At 46.4% G+C, this 20,258-nt stretch overlaps 1 protein-coding gene across 1 annotated transcript in view; it reads left to right on the top strand.

Annotated features, from left to right (window-relative positions):
- The first annotated feature begins 10,373 nt into the window (after positions 1-10,373).
- C24H20orf96 (chromosome 24 C20orf96 homolog) overlaps positions 10,374-20,258 on the top strand; it is a 46,957-nt gene continuing 37,072 nt past the window's right edge. Inside the window, exon 1 of the mRNA XM_055265667.2 lies at positions 10,374-10,569. The gene's annotated coding sequence lies outside the window, so the exon portion shown is untranslated. The remainder of the gene's footprint in view (positions 10,570-20,258) is intronic.

Here is a 20,258-nt window from a genome sequence, read left to right as displayed (position 1 = left end):
AAGCAGTAGTAGACAATGAACACAAGATTATTATTCAGCTGTTGAATTGGAAGAGGAGGGGAAGAAACAGTTTTCAGATCACAAAATATTCATTGTGTAAAACTTCAGAAATTCTGAAATTTAAGGAAAAAATACCATTTGTTGGGAATTTGTTGGGATTCATTGTCCCAGTGCCAAGAGACACCCACTCTTTTTTTTCTTTTTCTTTTTTTTTTTTTTTTTGAGACAGAGTCCTGCTGTGTTGCCCAGGCTAAAGAGCAGTGGCACGATCTCAGCTCACCACAATCTCTGCCTCCCAGGTTCAAGTGATTCTCCTCCCTCAGCCTCCCAAGTAGCTGGGACTACAGGCGTGCATCACCATGCCCGGCTAATTTTTGTATTTTTAGTAGAGACGGGTTTCACTATGTTGGCCAGGCTGATCTCAAACTCTTGACCCCATGATCTGCCTGCCTCAGCCTCCCAAAATGCCAGGATTGCAGGCATGAGCCACTGTGCCCGGCCAAGACACTCACTCTTAACATTTTGGTATATTTTTTCTCTCTGTGCATTTTTTATCCAGCTGACTTTATTTTGTCTCCTGAAATCTTCATTTTTAAATTATAGCTTCAGCATTTAAGAAAATGTGTCTACAAAGTCTTCGCAAGCATAGATTTTTCCCACAGTTAGTATACTTAAAATTTATTTGTCAAGCAATTTTGAAGGGCTTTCACTGTGAAAAACTTAATATTAAGGCTTATTGATATTCTCTTTAAGTAGAAGTATGTTTTTTATTATTGCAAAAGTAATATATATATATATTTTGTGTGTGTTTGTGTATTTGTGTGTGTGTGTGTTTGTGTGTGTGTGTGGAGTCTTGCTCTGTCACCAGGCTGGAGTGCAGTGGCGTGATCTCAGCTCACTGCAACTTCCTCCTCCCAGGTTCAAGCGATTCTCCTGCCTCAGCCTCCTGAGTAGCTGAAACTACAGGTGCGTGCCACCACGCCTGGCTAATTTTTGTATTTTTAGTAGAGACGGAGTTTCGCCATGGTGGTCAGGCTGGGCTCGAATTCCTGACCTCAAGTGATCCACCTGCCTCGGCCTCCCAAAGTTTTGGGATTACAGGCATGAGCCACTGCGCCCGGCCTTATACTGAATTATATAAGGTGAAAAGTGAATGTCTCCTGTAATCTAGAAAAATGGCATTATAATGAGTAAATTTTAAATTTTAATGTAATTTTCCAGTATTTTTTTTTTGAGACGGGACGGAGTCACTCTGTCGCCCAGGCTGGAGTGCAGTGGCGCGATCCTGGCTCACTGCAACCTCTGCCTCCCACGTTCAAGCAATTCTCCTGCCTCAGTAGCTGGGACTACAGCCGCCCACCACCGCGCCTGGCTAATTTTTGTATTTTTAATAGAGACAGGGTTTCGCCATATTGACCAGGCTGGTCCGGAACTCCAGACCTTGTGATCTGCCCGCCTTGGCCTCCTAAAGTGCTGGGATTACAAGTGTGAGCCACCATGCCCGGCCTTTTTTTTTTTTTCTACAGGGTCTCTCCCTGTCACCCAGGCTGGGGTGCAGTGGTGCGATCACAGCTTACTGCAGCCTCAACCTCTTGGGCTCAAGTGATCTTCCCACCTCAGTGTCCCAGGTAGCTGGGACTACAGAGGCGTGCCACCACACTGGGCTAATTTTTTGTATTTTTTATAGAGACTGAGTTTTGCTACATTGTCCGAGCTGGTCTCAAATTCCTGGGCTTAAGCGATCTGCCCACCTTGGCCTCCCAAAGTGCTGGGATTACAGGCATGAGCCACTTCACCTGGCCATCCAGAAATTTAAATGCTTATAAACACATGCACACATAGTTTTTTTACACAAATGGAATGTTACTATATGTAATTTCTAGTAACCTGCTTTTTTCACATCTCTTTTCTCTTTCCATGTAGTGCGTAGGTTCTTGTCCAGGTCTGCCGAGCATATTGTAACTCATTTAATCAGTTCTTTTTTTTTTTTTTTTTTGAGACGGAGTTTCGCTCTTTTCGCCCGGGCTGGAGTGTAATGGTGTAATCTCGGATCACTGCAACCTCTGCTTCCTGGGTTCAAGTGATTCTGCTGCCTCAGCCTCCCAAGTAGCTGGAATTACAGGCGGGCATCACCACGCCTGGCTAATTTTGTATTCTTATTAGAGACAGGGTTTTACCATGTTGGTCAGGCTGGTCTCGAACTCCTGACCTCAGGTGATGTGCCCACCTCGGCCCCCCAAAGTGAATCAGTTCCTTCTTGAAAGACATTTTGATTGTTTTACCCCTTTTTGCTATTATAAACAATATGGCAGTGAACACCTTTGTATGTATGTTTCTGGCCACTTGTTTGTTTGTTTATTTATTTATTTATTTATTTATTTATTTATTTAGAGATGGAGTCTCACTCTGTCCCCAGGCTGGAGTGCAGTGGCGCGATCTTGACTCACTGCAATCTCCACCTCCTGGGTTCAAGTGGTTCTCTTTCCTCAGCCTCCTGAGTAGCTGGGATTACAAGTACGCACCACCACACCCAGTTAATTTTTGTTTTTTGTTTTTTTTTGTTCTTTTTTTTTGAGAAGGAGTCTCGCTTTGTCACCCAGGCTGGAGTGCAGTGGCTTGATGTCGGCTCACTGCAAGCTCTGCCTCCTGGGTTCACACCATTCTCCTGTCTCAGCCTCCCGAGTAGCTGGGACTACAGGCGCCCGCCACCACGCTTGGCTAATTTTTTTTTTTTTTTTTTTTTTTTGTATTTTTAGTACAGATGGGGTTTCACCTGTTAGCCAGGATGGTCTCGATCTCCTGACCTTGTGATCTGCCCGCCTCGGCCTCCCAAAGTGCTGGGATTACAGGCGTGAGCCACCATGCCCGGCCTGTATTTTTAATACAGATGGGGTTTCACTATGTTGGACAGGATGGTCTCGATCTCCTGACCACATGATCTGCCTGCCTCAGCCTCCTGAAGTGCTGGGATGACAGGCGTGAGCCACCGCGCCCGGCCTGTTATTTCTTTAGGAAAAATTCATACACAGAGACTCCACAATATGACAGAACAGACATTTAAACTGGCTGTCCCCCAAACACAACAGGCTTGGGCCTACCTCGGTTCTCATTCATGCTGTCTCCTCTGTCTGGAACTCTTTTCACCCCCATCCCCACATGGGCTGGAGCATCTCCTCATCCTAGCTTCAGTTCAAACGGGCTCCCCAGAGAGGACTGTCCTGACCACTCTTTGCCATTGCCTGTTCATCTCCCTCTATCTCAGGTATACAGAATCGCTTCATCTGCCACACATTCTCATTGTTGCCTGTGATTCCCTCACTTTATGCTTGTATGGGTTTTTTTTTAGAGACCTGGTCTTGCTCTGTTGCCTGGGCTGGAGTGCAGTGGTACGATCATAGCTCACTGCATCCTGGAACTTCTGGGCCCAAGTGATCCTCCTGCCTCAGCCTCCCAAGTAGTTAGGACTACAGATGCATGCCACCATGGCCGGCTAATTTCGAAAAAATTTTTTTGTAGAGACGAGGTCTTACTATATTTCCTAGGCTGGCCTTGAACTCCTGGGCTCAAGCGATCTGCCCACCACAGCCTCCCAAAGTGCTGGGATACAGGTGTGAGCCACCATGCCTGGCCCTATGTGTATTTATTTTTACATAACATAATAAAAATCTGTGGAGTCAGCAATCTGACACAAGAGCTGGAATTGATAATAACCTGTTTTCCCCAATGAATTCCTTTACCATCCCATCTCCTGCCTTCCTTCACCTGAGGTTATGTCTATCCTGATTCTTCCAGAACATCAAAAAAAAAAAAAAAAAAAAAGCTTTGTTGAGATATAATTCACATACCACACTATTCAGTCATTTATAGTGTACAATTCAGTGGCTTTCAGTGCATTCACAGAGTTGTGTAACTGTTGCCACAATGGATTTTAGAATATTTTAATCATCCCCAAAAGAAACCATTAGCATCAGTACTCATTAGCAGTCACTCTCCCATCTGCTCTGCCTTCCCTCTAATCCCCAGCCCTAGGCCACCATTAATCTGCTTCTGTATCGATGGATTTGTCTATTCTGGACAGTTCATGTAAATCGAATCATACAACATGTGGCCTTTTGTGACTGGCTTCTTTCACTTAGCATCATGATTTCTAGGTTCATCTATGTTGTAGCATGTATCAGAACTTCCTTTTTATTGCCAAATAATATTCCATATAGGCCAGATGTGGTGTCTCACGCCTACAATCCCAACACTTTGGGAAGTAGAAGTTGGAAGGATTGCTTGAGCCCAGGAGTTCGAGACCAGTCTGGGCAACATAGTGAGACACCCATCTCTAAAAACAGAAAAATTAACTGGGTCTGGTGGTGTGTGCCTATAGTCCTAGCTACTTGGGAGACTGAGGCAGGAGGATCTCTTGAGCCTGGGAGTTCCAGGCTGCAGTGAGCCATGATCACACCACTGCACTCCAGCCTGGGTGACAGAGTGGAACTGTCTAAAAAAAAAAAAAAAAAAAATGGCCAGGCGTGGTGGCTCACACCTGTAATCCTAGCACTTTGGGAGTCTGAGGCAGGCAGATCATGAGGTCAGGAGATGGAGACCATCCTGGCTAACACGGTGAAAACCATCTCTACTAAAAATATACAGAATTAGCCGGGTGTGGTGGTATGGGCCTGTAGTCTCAGGCGGCTGAGGCAGGAGAATCGCTTGAACCTGGGAGGCAGAGGTTGCAATGAGCCGAGATTGTGCCACTGCACTCCAGCCTGGGCAACAGCGAGACTCGGTCTCAAAATAATAATAATAATAATAATACCTATTCTTAATAATACCTGAAGGCAGGATGAAGCCAACTCAGGTGTGGGCCTGGCTGTTCTAGGCCCTGTCATGTTATTCCACTCACCCTAACTGTGTCTAGCTCCAAAATACCTATTTGCCAGCTGGCACGGTCCTCAAAGACATTCATAATGAAAAGAGAACAATAGGGACAAGGTAATTTGTTTTTTGATTCATCTAAATTTCCTGATTTTAAAAAAGTCATGCCGGGGACAGTGGCTCACACCTGTAATCCCAGCACTTTTGGAGGCTGAGGCAGGTGGATCACCCGAGGTCAGGAGTTTGATACCAGTCTGACCCAACATGAAGAAACCCCATCTCTACTAAAAATACAAAATTAACCGGAGGTGGTGGCGCATGCCTGTAATCCCAGCTACTCAGAAGGCCGAGGGAGGAGAATTACTTAAACCTGGGAGGCGGAGGTTGCAGTGAGTCGAGATCACACCATTGCACTCCAGCCTGGACAACAAGAGGAAAACTCCGTATCAAAAACAAAAACAAACAAACAAGCCAGTGGCTCATACCTATAATCCCAGCACTGTGGGAGGCTAGCTTGACCCTAGGAGTTTGAGACCAGCCTGGGCAAAATATTGAGACACACATCTCTACAATAAATAAAACATTTACCAGTTGTGGTGGTGCACACTTGTGGTCCCAACCACTGGGGAGGCTGGGGTGGGAGGATCACTTGAGCCCAGGAGGTTGCGGCTGCAGTGAGCTGTGATCACCCCACTGCACTCCAGCCTGGGCAACAGAGCAAGACAGTGTCTCAAAAAAAAAAAAAAAAAAATCAGAGATTATGATAGTGTGTGCATTACAAAGTCGCTTTTCTTTTGTATGTGTGTGAGATGGCATCTCCCTCTGTCACCCAGGCTGGAGTGCAGTGGCACAATCATAGCTCACTGCTACCTCAAACTCTGGGGCTCGAATGATCCTCCCACCTCAGCCTCCTGAGTAACTGAGACTACAGCTCCTTTCTTTTCACTAAATAATAAGAGATCATTTTAAAAAATAATATAGCTGGGCGCGGTGGCTCACGCCTGTAATCCCAACACTTTGGGGGGCCGAGGTGGGCAGATCATGAGGTCAAGAGATCGAGACCATCCTGGCCAACATGGTGAAACCTCGTCTCTACTAAAAATACAAAAGTTAGCTGGTCTTGGTGGTGTGCACCTGTAGTCTCAGCTACTTGGGAGGCTGAGGTAGGAGAATCACTTGAACCCAGGAGGTGGAGGTTGCAGCGAGCCGAGATTGTGCCATTGCACTCCAGCCTGGCGACACAGTGAGACTCAGTCTCAAAAACAAAACAAAACTCAAAAACCAATATAATAGTATAAACTGCACATGCGGCTATTGAGTACTTGAAATGTGGCTAGTATAGCCGGGCACAGTGGCACACATTTTAGTCCCAGCCACTTTTGAGGCCGAGGCAGGAGGATTGCTTGAGCCCAGGGGTTCAAGGCTGTAGTGCCCTATGATTGCACCTGTGAGTAGCCACTGCACTCCAGCCTAGGCAACAGCAAGACCCCTGTATCAAAACAAACAAAAGAAGTGTGGCTATTAGACATATTAGAAATATTCCCAGAGGTCACTCTGAAGTTAATCATAGAGGTCAAACTTTGCTTATTGTTATGAGTCTCTAGGGAGTGCTTCAACTCATTTGCATCTGTTTCCTCATCTTCAAAATGGGACAGCGTAATTCTGGACCTGGGACATAGTAAGGATTCAATGGGTGACAGCTGTGACAAGAGCAACAACAAAAATATTGTGTGTCTTTTTTTTTTAATAATGGCACAAAAAGGCAAAACCATAGATACAGTAAACAGATGTGAGGTTGCCAGTGTTTGGCGGGGAGAGGGTTCAATAAGTGAGCACAGGGGGTTTTTCAGGGTGAAGAAATGTGGGTATGTGACTATGCATTTGTTGATATCCATTAAACTTAATGGCACAAAAAGTGAACCTTAATGCATGCGAAGTTAAAAAAATCATTTAGGACATTTAGATAATTCCAAAATGTCATACAGAATATGACAAACAATCTTCACTGCATTACAAATGTGTGAAACGACCTCATGAAGAGGATAGAGGAAAACGTGCTGACCTAAGTAACTTTAGAAATGAGTGGGCCAGGCGTGGTGGCTCAGGCCTTTAATCCCAGGACTTTGGGAGGCTGAGGCGGGAGGATCACTGGAGTTCAGGAGTTGGAGACAAGCCTAGGCAACATAGTGAGATCCCATCTCTACAAAAATTTTTAAAAATTAGCTGGGTGTAGTGGCGCATGCCTGTAGTCCCAGCTACTTGGGAGGCTGAGGCAGGAGGATCACTTAAGACTGGGAAGTCGCCGGGCGCGGTGGCTCACGCTTGTAATCCCAGCACTTTGGGAGGCCGAGGCGGGTGGATCACGAGGTCAAGAGATCGAGACCACGGTGAAACCCCGTCTCTACTAAAAAAAATACAAAAAATTAGCCGGGCGTGGTGGTGGGCGCCTGTAGTTCCAGCTACTCGGAGAGGCTGAGGCAGGAGAACGGCGTGAACCCGGGAGGCGGAGCTTGCAGTGAGCCGAGATCGCGCCACTGCACTCCAGCCTGGGCGACAGAGCGAGACTCCGTCTCCAAAAAAAAAAAAGACTGGGAAGTCAAGGCTGCTGTGAGCCGTGATGGCCCCACTACACGCCAACACTCCAACTTGGGCAACAGAGTGAGGCTCTGTCTCAAAAAAAAAAAAAAAAAAAAAAAATGTAACGAGTGGAGTCTGCTGGAACACTAAAGGCAAAAAGAAAGTGTTCAGAAGACTGTACTCTACTTGATAAAGTTTCCCACAGGGGTATGGGTTAACAGTTTTGATAATCCTACACATGTATACTGGAATTGAACAATTAAGTAAATGGATGGTGGATGTGGATGATGGGAACCAGGTTTCCCACTATTGGAGTGGGAATTTAGAGATAAGCAAGCAGGAAGCAAGCCAAATAATCCATGGATTCAAGTGGTAAATATAAACAGGAACTCATGTTTAGCTTAATATATATACAGATGGTTACAAATGGAAATAGTTATAGATATGTGTGTATATATATACACATTGGTATATACAGATATATTTCTTTGTTCTGTCAGTTGAGAAGGCTTAAAAGAAATGATACCCCAAAGCCAAGTGTGGCTCACGCCTGTAATCCCAACACTTTGGGAGGCCAAGACAGGAGGATGGCTTGAGGCCAGGAGTTATATCAGTCTGGGCAACATGGCAAGACCTTGTCTCTACAAAAAAAAAAAAAAAAAATTGAAAATTAAAATTAGCCAACTGTGGTGGCACACACCTGTGGTCCTAGCTACTCAGGAGGCTAAAGAGGGAGGATCACTTGAGCCCAGGAGGTCTAGGCTGCAGTTTTTATTGTTTTTAAATTCTCTGCAGATAATTTACCCCCTCATTGCCTACACAGCCCACTGCAGAGCGCTGGGCAACTTTGTAATCAACCCACCAATTGTGTAAACTGGAAGCTTCGTGAGGTCATGGCTTCATTACCATGGCTACGTGGCTGTAGCCATGAGTGTGCACTCCAGTGTGGGTGATGGAGTGAGACTGTGTCTCAAAAAGGAAGGGAGGGAGGGAAAGAGGAAGGAAGGAAATAAATGACACACTAGTAGCAATGAGCGCACCTAGCGCCCAGTTCTTGGTTTCTAATAAATACCCTTCTCCGAAACAATCAAAGCTCTTGCAAAATGGCTGATTTGAGGACTGGGGCAGGAAATACAGAAGATGAGCCTGAGGTATCTTGTAGTGCCAGAAAGGAAGGAAGTGCTTGACGGCAACAAGAAAACCCCACAAAAATAGGGGTGTGTCAAAGGGACACGGGAGCCAACCGAAAGAGCTCCCAAAAGCCAAAGCTGGAACAACTTGAGCAACAAAATTAAATAGTATTGGATTATAACCTAAAGTATGAAATAATTATCTGTGAATCCATACTGATATAAATAAATTACTGAATAAGTGAGACAAATCTACAAATTTTTGTAGAAAAATCCCAAATAATCTATGTAGCTATTCCACCCTTAAGGAGATAGAGCATAACTCCTCACTTAAGTGTGGCCTGAGCATAGTGACTTCCTTCCAAAGAGTACAGTATGAAAAGGGGCAAAAGAAGACTGACTTTCCATAGAGAAAGAGAAACCTGACTCAGCATCAACAGTGAGGTCATGTTGATATGTGAGAAACTGCCACAGCCAAGAGGAGCCCAGAGAGACATGACAGCTAGTGCAATGAGGCATGCAGGATGGATCCTAGAGCAGAAAAAGAACATTAGGTAAAAACGAAGGAAATCTGAATAAACTGTGAACTTTAATTAATAAATAATGTATCATTATTGGTTTATTAATTGGAACATATGTACCATGCGTCTGCAATACCATATGTGATGTTAACAGTGGAAACACCAGCCTGAGCAACATGGCGAGACTTCATCTCCATGAAAAATACAAAAATTAGCTGGGCATGGTGGCATGCCCCTGTAGTCTCTGCTACTTGGGAGGCTGAGGTGGGAGGATCGCCTGAGTCCGGGAGGATCGCCTGAGCCCTGGAGGCAGAGGTTGCAGTGAGCTGAGATTACGCCACTGCACTCCAGCCTGGGTGAAGGAGCGGGACCCTGTCTCAATAATAATAATGATAATAATAAAAGAAACAGGGTGTATGGGTGGGGTACACGGGAACTTTATATTCACAATTTTTCTGTAAATCTAAAAGTGTTCTAAAAAAAGAAGTTTTTTTTTTGTAATGGCAAACAGGTTTTAAAAACACATTTAGTTTATTTAGACTCCAGAGTGTCAGAGCCATTTACGCAGCCCGCCTCAAAAACAGAATTTCTTCCATGGATTAAGAGAAATACTCATTTATCCTCCAGCTGTAATGTTCTGAACCAGGAATTAGATGGTTCAGTAAAAGTTGTCTACCAACTAATTAAGTCAATGTCTCATGAACTCTGCATCAAAAAACTCGGTATCTTTAATTTTGTATGCATTTGAAATACAAAGGAAAGATGACTAGTTCCTTGATCATTTTAAGTTAAAATACCTATAATGCAAGACATTCATATAGAGCAGACTATATCATCCCATTGCCTACATTTTCATTTCCTAAAATTGTTTTAGTAGAGAATGGTATATATTGTTGCGTAATTGAAACAGTTTTGCTCTCCTTAAATAAAATAGCAGCCAAAGATTATTCAGGGTGCAGCTGACAGAGGCCTTACTGCCAATTCCTTCTGATCTGTAGAATTTCTAAAAAAAAAAAAAAAAAAAGTCTAGTCTTCTTTTTACACCAAAGAGAAGGAGGGCAGGGTCGAAGCGCATTGGTGGTGTCCCTGGGCCGAGGGCAGGGCTCTAAGCCACGGGACCTGCTGATTGGTGGGCTCCCCAGAGCTGGGGGGCGGGGCCTCTGGCGATGGAGCTCGGAGTCCATTGGCTGCGTGGCTAGAGGATGGTGTAATGGACAGCCGAGGCCTGTGCGGCCGGTTTCTATGGCAACGGAGGCTTGAAAGAGCCACTCAGATTTCGGCGCTCGCCCCCAACTCCCCTTTCCGGCGGGGGCAGGGCGGCCTGGATTTGAGGGCCGGCAGAGGAGGCGTGGGGGCTGGGAGTTAAGGAGACAGGGCTTTCCTTGGACCAAACCAACCCAGCAATACCACATTTGAAGTGGGTTTGAGGAACCGGGCCTGCGTGCTCATTTGAAAAAAATCAGCCAAACAGAAAGGTATGAAGAAGAAAAACCTATGATTCCATCCTTCTCTGACTTCTCCACTTGTAACATTTTGAACACCAAAGCCTGGCACAGAACTGGCACTCAATGGGAGGAAGAGAGGGAGGGAAGGAAGGAAGGGGAGAGAGGGAGGGAGGATCGATGATGTGGACAACGTGGCGTGACACGAAGTGTCCGCCCCCTTGGGCTGAAAGTCACAGGCAGACCCGTAGAGCTGACGGGATGTAACAGACTTGGATTTGGGGGCTTGGAGGAGGAGGGGTCGCCGGGGCACTGAAAGACGGTGGGACAGCCAAAGGCTCCTTGATTCCATCCCGGGATTTGGGAGGGCTGACTGCAGAAAGACTCCTCTCTGGCTTCACACCCCGCCAGCCCTGCCACTTGCAGCCGCCAGTGCTTCCAGTCTCCAGATCCCAGTGTCTTTGTGTTTGGATAATAATAAACAGTGCCTACTTCATTGAGTTGGTGTCAGAACTGAGTTGAGATAATGCATGGAAAGTTCTTAATACAATGTCTGAAACGTAGTAAACGTGCAATCAACAGTGGCTATTATCACAATTGAAGACAGGGTGGGATTTGACTAGGCGGAGAGAATGGGGAGGTTATTGGCTGTGGGTAAGGAGGCAGGAGGGAGCAGCAGTGTTGAAACCCTACAAAAGAGACCAGTTTGGAGATCATATAGGAAGTCATAGGAGTGACAGCCAGAGGGCATAAAATAAAGGATAAAATAACAATGCTAGCAACTATATACTGAGGGCTTGGTACTCTTGTCAAGCCCTTGACATGGATTATTTTATTGCATTTTCTCACCAGCCCTGATAATGTAGTTATTACCATAGACCCATTTTCCTGCTCAGGAAACTGAAGTTCAGAGAGGTTATTTAGCTCGTCTATGCAAAGAAATGACAGAACCAAATGGGCATTTGTGGGGCTCAGAACAAGAGTAGAGTTGGAGGCCCATATGCCATATGTCTCTATAGTTAGAAATTATACAAGAATCCAGCAAGTGTTAAATGAAATATGTTCTGTTTTCTTCCTTGATGGATATATCCTCTAACAACCTGGAAGACCATGTTCAAATTAGAATTCTAAGACCCTCGGAGTTATGTGCCAGAATGTGTAGGCCCAAGGAGACCTGTCCCCTGGATCCTGTATCCATCCCTTATCCAGCCACCTCTCACCCCATCAGTGATGGAGCTAGCATGCATGGGTCAACACCTAGCTGTCACCTGCAAACAGCTATCTTGAGGCCCAAGGCTCAGGTCTATAGGATGTGCATCAGGCAGTATAGTTTGCCCTCAGGTGAGATGAAGCCAGGGATGAGGCCCACGAAGGGCCCTTTGAATTAACTTAGTGACATTTTGGAAGGGAATTATGGGGTATCAGAGCGTGTTCTAGAAGGCATAGGCACAGACTCTGCGTGGGCACTTCTCATGCCTGCAGAATCCTCGCCCCATGGGGAGGGGTGGTGGGGGACTCAGGGATGGGGCCACTCTTGCCAGGCTTCAAACCCAGGCATTCAGAATCCAGGAGCCTGGTGCTTCTCCCCTGTGCCTCACAGTGCCATAGGGCATGCTGGCTGACTTCCAGTGATTTTATGCTCTCAGAGAAATAGAGGAGGATGAGCTAATAAACCGAGGGCCTGACCTGCCAGGTCCTATCCTCCCTTATCAAAGGTGGGAAAACTAAAAGAGTGAGTTAGCTTTTAAAAGATGAATGAATAAGCCCTTGTTCAGTATGCAGTCAATGACAGAGTGCTAAGGTATGTTAAGTATGTTAAAGAAGGACAAGTAGACATGTGTCTTAATCTGTAACCTCAGCCAAGTGATTCTAGATCATGCATGCAATAAATATTTATTAGGCTTTCCTCTGTGCCAGGCACAGTGCTAATTGCTGAAGCTATACCGTGAGTCAAAAGAGACTGGTTCCTGCCCTCAGGGAGCTCAAAGTGGAGAGGCAGAGGCAGATATCAATCAAACCATGGTACAAATACGCGTATCATTGCACCTGAGTAACTGCTGAAGGAGAGGCCAGGGAGGTAGGGGATGGTGTAAGAGGGTCTGATACAGGATGTTAGGGTAGGCTCTAGTTAGGAAGCAGCATTAGAGCTGAGTGCCCCAGGCAGGTAAGGATTAACCATGGGTAGGGGAGGAAGAGGTCTGCTTCCAGGAATGACCAGCTGGAGCAGAAGGGGAAGCCAAGCCAGGGTAAGGGGGTGAGGCCCGACAAGAGAGGAGGCCCAGAGGAGGCAGGGCTGGTCAGGCAGACCCTGGTGAACACCAGGGAGGATGCAAAATCTTTGAAGGTCTTTAAGCAGGGGGGAAATGTGATCAAATTTTGTTTTGGGGTGGATTCCATGGTTGGAAGGAGAGGGAGCCTGGAAGCAGGGTGACCAATGTGTTGTCTGCTATAGAATTTCTTAAACTCTTCCATCAAGGTTCTTATTTTTTATTTTTTTTATTTTATTTTTTTATTTTTAGAGACAGGGTCTCACTCTGTGGCCCAGGCTGGAGTGCAGTGGTGCCATCACGGCTCACTGCAGCCTCAACCTCAAGTGATCCTGCTGTTTTAGCCTCCCAAGTAGCTGGGACCACAGGCATGTACCACCACACCCAACAAATTTTTTTTGGTAGAGACGGGGTCTCCCTGTGTTGCCTCAGCTGGCCTCAAACTCCTGGGCTCAAGCAGTCCTCCTACCTTGGCTTCCCAAAGTGTTGGAATTACAGGCATGAGCCACTAAGCCTGGCCTTTATTTTTAAAGATAGAGGAGATGGACTCCTGTCTGTAAAATGTATAGGAATTTCGTTGAAGTCTTGTGTTTTGCATTTATTTTTGTTGTTAAAAGTTGTTTTTGTTGTTGTTAGAGATAATAGATGAAATATTTTTTTAAAAGCAGGGATACACAGTGGAAAATAAACTTTCCTTTTATCCCAAACCCCAAATATCCAGTTCTCCAAAGTTACAAATTACGAATTTCATTAATATCCTTCCAGTGTTACATATTTGTACATAAATAAGCATATGTATATATATTTTTTCTTTTTTAAAATCTTTCCTATGGTGCTGAGCATATGTATGTATTTCTTCCAACATTAAAAAATGTAAACTGTAGGATACCATATCTTGCTTGTTTCCATTTTATAATGTGTCTTAGAGATTGTTCCATATTAATACATATAATTTGTTCTGTGCACATCCGTAGTCCTGGCTACTAGGAAGGCTGAGGCAGGAAGATTGCTATGTTGTCCAGGAGTTTGAGTCCAGCCTGGGCAACATAGCAAGACCCTGTCTGTATAAAAAAATAAAATAAAACCATTCTTGGGCTGGGTGTGGTGGCTTACACCTGTAATCCTAGCACTCTGAGAAGCCAAGGTGGGAGGATCACTTGAGGGCAAGAGTTCAAGACCAGCCTGGGCAACATATTGAGACCCTGAAGAAAGAAAAGAAAGAGAAAGAAAGAAAAAAAGAAAGAAAAAGGAAGGAAGGAAGGAAAGAAGGAAGGAGAGAGAGAAAGAAAGGGAAGGAGAGGAAGGAAAGGAGGAAGGAAGGAAGAAAGAAAAGAAGGAGAAGAAAGAGAAGAAAGAAAGAGCGAGGCTGGGAGTGGTGGCTCACGTCTGTAATCCCAGCACTTTGGGGGCCGAGGCAGGCGGATCACGAGGTCAGGAGATTGAGACCATCCTGGCTAATGTGGTGAAATCCCATCTCTACTAAAAATACAAAAAATTAGCTGGGCGTGGTGGCGGGTGCCTGTAGTCCCAGCTACTCGGGAGGCTGCGGCTGTGCCAGGCACAGTGATGGATATATCCCGGGGGAGGATATATCCACAGTGAACCCGGGAGGCAGAGGTTACAGTGAGCTGAGATTGTGCCACTGCACTCCAGCCTGGGTAACAGAGTGAGACTCCGTCTCAATAAAAGAAAAAGAAAAAAAAAAGAAAGAAAAAATTAGCTGGGTGTGGTGGTGCATGCCTGTAGTCTCAGTTACACAGGAGGCTGGGGCAGAAGGATTGCTTGAGCCCAGGAGTTGGAGGCTGTAGTGAGCCACGCAGTGAGCCACTGCACTCCAGCCTGGTTAACAAAGTGAGACCCTGCCTCAAAAAAAAAAAAAAAAAAAAAAAAAAGAGTCATATTTTATTGAAAACTCTGCAAAGTTTACATTCTGTTCCATAATATATCTGTGTTTATTTTCTTGTACTATGTCCTACCCCAAATCTTAGTCACATTGACAAGCCAGCAAATAGGGCTGTATGTATCAGTGCCTTTGCACACGTTTGGTACACTCCTGTGGAGCCCCCACCCTCAACTCAGCATGACCTGATGTCTCCTCACCCTTAGCTTGGTCCTTTTATTTATTTATTTATTTAGAGATGGAGTCTCGCTCTGTTGCCCAGGCTAGAGTGCAGTGTGGCACAGTCTTGGCTCACTGCAACCTCTGCCTCCCACTGAAACGGGAAAAGTTCCCTTGTCCCCGTCCCAGGGCGTGTGACAGGGGGAGTGGCTCGCTTCTTCAGTGTCCCGCTGCTCAAACCTCTAGGGGAGCATACAGGCGGGTTGTGGGACTCCGACCCCACAAGTGTCTAGTGGTGGATGTTTACAGCTCCTGAAGCCCCAATGGACTTATGCTACCATATGCTCTTAGTTTTGCTGTCTATAGGTGGCTGGTGTTAACCAGCTCAATTAGACCCTCTACCTTGTTGCAAGGACAGAGGGCTTTCTGTATCCCAGGTTCTTGCCTTGGTGTACCAGAAGAATTGGATCACACCTGGGCTTGGAGAATAAGTGCAAGGTTTTATTGAGTGGAGGTATCTCTCAGCCGATGGGGGAAGCCAGAAGGTGATGGAGTGAGGTTTTCCCCTGGAGTTGGACTGTTCAGTGGCCTGGTCTCCCCTCCGACTGCCCCAGCCAAACTCCACATAGTTCTGTTGGTCGGTGGCCTGTGGTGTGCTGGTGTGCCGGTGCCTGTCGGTGCGTTCCTCTCGACGTCCAGCCGTTTGTGTGTTCCTCCACTGATGTGCTCCTCTAGCCGTCCAGCTACCTGTGTGTCTGCCTGCTAGGGTTTTTATAGGCACAGGATGGGGGTGTGGCAGGCCAGAGTGGTCTTGGGAAATGCAACATTTGGGCAGGAAAACAAAAATGCCTGTCCTCACCTAGGTCCATGGGCACAGGCTGGGGTGGAGCCCTAGCCGGGGACCACGCCCTTCCTCCCTTCCGTGTCATTTAAAGGGACTGTGCCCTTCCCTTCCCAGCACTTCCTGTATCACCAGGTTCAAGCAGTTCTCCTGCCTCAACCTCCTGAGTAGCTGGGACTACAGGCGCATGCCATCACACCTGGCTATTTTTTTTTTTTTTTGTATTTTTAGTAAAGACAGGATTTTACCATGTTGGCCAGGCTGGTATCGAACTCCTGACCTCAAGCGATGCACTAGCCTCGGCCTCCTAAAGTGCTAGGATTACAGGCGTGAACCATTGCACCCGGCCCCTTAGTTTGGTCTTGTACCACTCCATACTCCAAAATTCTTTCTGGTTGCTGTTTGTCAGCCGTAACTGGAGTTGACATAAAGGGATGTAATGGGCAAGCTGGCTGAGAGTAAGGTTGGAAAGGAGTCCAGGAGCCTCTTGTGAAAGGGATCGGGTACCAGGCTGGGTTCCAAGGGCACAAGGGAGTCCCAGAGGATGTGACATGGGAATAAAATGGTCAGTGTGCCAGACTGACATCTTAGATCATTTGCCCCTTAATCTGCTCCCATCACTTTCCTCTAAAAGGCCCTTATTGATAACCTCCACACTACTCAATCCTAGTGCACTCTTCAGTTCTGATCTCAATTGACTTTTTTTTTTTTTTTTTTTTTTTTTTGAGATGGAGTCTCGCTCTGTCGCCCAGGCTGGAGTGCAGTGGCTCAATCTCGGCTCACTGCAAGCTCCGCCTTCTGGGTTCACGCCATTCTCCTGCCTCAGCCTCCCGAGTAGCTGGGACTACAGGCACCCGCCACCACGCCTGGCTAATTTTTTGTATTTTCAGTAGAGACGGGGTTTCACTGTGTTAGCCAGGATGGTCTCAATCTCCTGACCTCATGATCCGCCCGCCTTGGCCTCCCAAAGTGCTGGGACAGGCATGAGCCACCGCGCCCGGCCTCAATTGACATTGCTTAGAGCTGATTTTACCTGATCTCTTGCAGCCCTTGACACAGTTGTTAACCCCTGCCACCTGAAATGTCCTCCCTTGGTTTATGTGTCTCTGCACATTCTTGTTTTCCTTCTCCCTTTCTGGCTGTCCTTTATTAGTTTTTCACCATCTCCTTTTCCATCAAGGAAAACTGTGTCAAAGTTGCTTGAGGCACAATCTTAGTTGGTATAATCTTTCCTTCTGCTTTCTCTCTTGACCATTAGAAGAGTGTGAAATCAGTTTAATGCGTCATATAAGCATTGACAAAAGGATGAAGCAATAGAATAGAAAGTGTCAAGGTGCATCATGCATAGGGCAAATATTGTTTGAGGAAGCTTATTTCAGATTTAGATATAAATACACACATGCATATGTATGATGGCTGCAATGTAAAATATATATCTTACTGTGGGATGTGGTGAAACAGTTTGAAAGCCACGGCTATACAACTCCTGTGTTTATTTCTCAGGGCCAGAATTCTCCTAGGAATGTAAGTTCTGTGTGTATCCAACCGCCTACTCCACATCTCCTCTTAGATATCCTCTACGGAGACCTTAAACTCAATATATCCAAAATCAAATTCAAGCCCTTCACCCTAAACTTGGATTTTCTCCTCTGTTTCACATCTCAGGGAGAAGCCCCACCATCCATCCAATTGCAGAAGCTAGAAACCTGGGCATCATCCTTGGTACTTAACTTTCTCCCAGCCCATGTCAAATATAGCTCCAAATCTTGTTGACTTAAACTCTGAAAGATATCTTTACCCTGCTGTTTCTCTCTGTTCATCTCTGTCTTCCATGCCTAAGATGTCCTCATCTCTTGAGAGACCTGGGTGAACTATACTATATTTCCACCTGGGCTCTCCTCTGACCCAGTCTCCACCAACTATCCTGAATGATACTTGTAAAACATAACGAATCTAATCATGTTACTCTCTTGCTTGCAAGTCCTTCAATGGCACATCGTTCTTAGACCCACATTCTTCACATGGCCTACCAGATGCCCCCACGAGCTCCTCTTCTCTGCATTGCAGTCACATTTATTGTGCTGGATATTGTCTTTTGACAGACAGCACTCATCCCCATTCTGTGTGCCTTCCTGTGCTGCAGATGCTGGAAAGCTAAAACATCTCCCAACTCCCTTGCAGCTAGGGCTCTAGCACTTAGATGTATTTGCATAAAAGATGGAAGGGAGGCATAAGTAAGCCAGACAGTTTGGACTGGTTTTTTTTTTGTTTTTTTTTTGTTTTTTTGAGACGGAGTCTCACTCTGTCACTCAGGCTGGAGTGCAGTGGCGCAATCTCGGCTCACTGCAAGCTCCGCCTCCCGGGTTCACGCCATTCTCCTGCCTCAGCCTCTCCGAGTAGCTGGGACTACAGGCACCCACCACCACGCCCGGCTAATTTTTTGTATTTTTAGTAGAGACGGGGTTTCACCGTGGTCTCGATCTCCTGACCTCGTGATCCGCCCGCCTCGGCCTCCCAAAGTGCTGGGATTACAAGCGTGAGCCACTGCGCCTGGCCAGTTTGGGCTGTTTTTACTTGTAAACATGGTTGCGGAGACAGTAGTGCACAGTCCCTGGCTTTGTAGAGGCAGGGAAAGGACTTGGCATTTCACTGTCCTGCCAGTGGCATTGGCAGTGACTTTCTGATCCCAGGATCCTGTCTTTGGGTGGCAGCTTCACCATTGTGTCCTCATGCTCAGCCTTTCCAGTGGTGGCCTCCTGGCTTCTGTCTTTCTGACTGTGAGAGGTAGTAACTCCCCTGGCAGTTCTATGGTGTTCTAGGAGTCATTCCTCATACCCAGCCTAGGGACCAGCATTTTCTTCAATAGCTGGAGTGGTTTCTGTTTCTAAACTCAGACTGATTTAGTCTCTAGAAGTGGTCATGCCTCTTCCCACTATAGGGTTGTTTTACTTGCTATCCCTCTTGCCTAGGTTAATACTCTTGCCATCCCTTAACCCCCAGCCCCATCTCTCGATTAACTCCTTATATGTCCTTTCCATCTCAGTTCAAACATTTTCTCTGGGAAGTTATCCCTGACCCTTAAGACTGGATCAGCTTTCCTTGTTAAACAGGGATCTCACCCTGTATGTTTCTTTTAGTGCATCATCATCGTCTGTAATTATGTACTTGTGTGACTCTAGAATCTGAGCCTCAGGGACTTGATTATCCTGCTCCATACTGTGTTCCATTGCTTAGAAAAGGCCCCTATAGAGTTGGTGCTTAACAGGCATGTGTTGAAAGAACGAATGGAATGGAGGAGGCCTGATTGGAGGCTCTGAGGACAAAATCCACGTTTTTAAATATGGCTGGTAAGCCCTGTGACACCTCTTCTCGGCGTTTTCTCCCAACCACATCTTCCCCTGACTCTTGGCCAGTCTGAACACGCTGTGTGCTCTCTGGCCTACAGGCCTCTACATCTGCTATTTCTGCTGCTTGGCTGTCTCTTCGCTCTTAGCCTGGTTCTTACTCATCTTGCAGGTTTCAGTCAGGACGTTTTCTCTTCTAGGGAAATCTTTACTTCAGACAATTCTATACAGGACAAATGTTGTTGGCCGGGTGCGGTGTCTCACGCCTGTAATCCCAGCACTTTCAGAGGCTGAGGCAGGTGGATCACCTGAGGTCAGGAGTTCGAGACCAGCCTGGCCAATATGCTGAAACCCCATCTCTACTAAAAATACAAAAATTAGCCGGGCGTAGTGGCACATGCCTGTAATCCCAGCTACTTGGAAGGCTGAGGCACAAGAATCGCTTGAATCCAGGAGGTGGAGGTTGTAGTGAGCCAAGATCATGCCACTGCACTCCAGCCTGGGCAACAGAGTGAGACTCTGTCTCAAAAAAAAAAAAAAAATTGTTAAATATATGATTGTAAACATTGCCTGCTGTTACTTATCTGTACCTTCCACTGTAAGTGCACTGTCTTGTTCAAGGCAACCTATGCAGAGGGCCTTGCATAGGGCCCAGCTCTAATGCCCTCCGTATTTGTTGAAGTTGAATCAATGTCCTCTAGTCAACCAGCCTCAGTCCGGGCATCTCTGCACACTTTCCAGGAGCCCCAAAACAGTGAAGAATTGTAATTTGAGGGCTGCTTGATCAGGAAAGGAAGCTGGGGGAGGTTTGTTCAGCTCCAGCCCCTGGCTGTCCCTGGGCCACCAGGCAGGAGGCCTTGAAGCAGATCCTGTGGGGGATGGGCAGGGAAACAGTTTCTTCCTCTCCTCCCTCCTGGAGAGTGGGGGGATGGGGCCAGGAGAGGGAAAGTTCCTTCAAGGAGGCTCCCTGGCACAGTGCCTGCTTTGAGGAACGGCGTGGAGAGTATGGTGAATGCAGGCTTTCTCCTGGCCCCTGGCCTCCAGCTCTGTGAGAGAGAAACTGCTGGCAAAGACGGGAAAGAGGGATGGGAGGGAGGGGAGAGTCTGCTTGCTTTGGGAGACAAGGAGAGGGGTTGAACTGGCTCTGAAAGACAGGATTCCCAAGAGCCTACCAGGTCCCAACTCCAGATCAGCTCTGGAAATATCCTCAA

This window comes from Symphalangus syndactylus, chromosome 24, assembly GCF_028878055.3.
Source record: "Symphalangus syndactylus isolate Jambi chromosome 24, NHGRI_mSymSyn1-v2.1_pri, whole genome shotgun sequence".
Classification (NCBI taxonomy): Eukaryota; Metazoa; Chordata; class Mammalia; order Primates; family Hylobatidae; genus Symphalangus; species Symphalangus syndactylus.
This window is presented reverse-complemented; position numbering and strand designations above follow the sequence as displayed.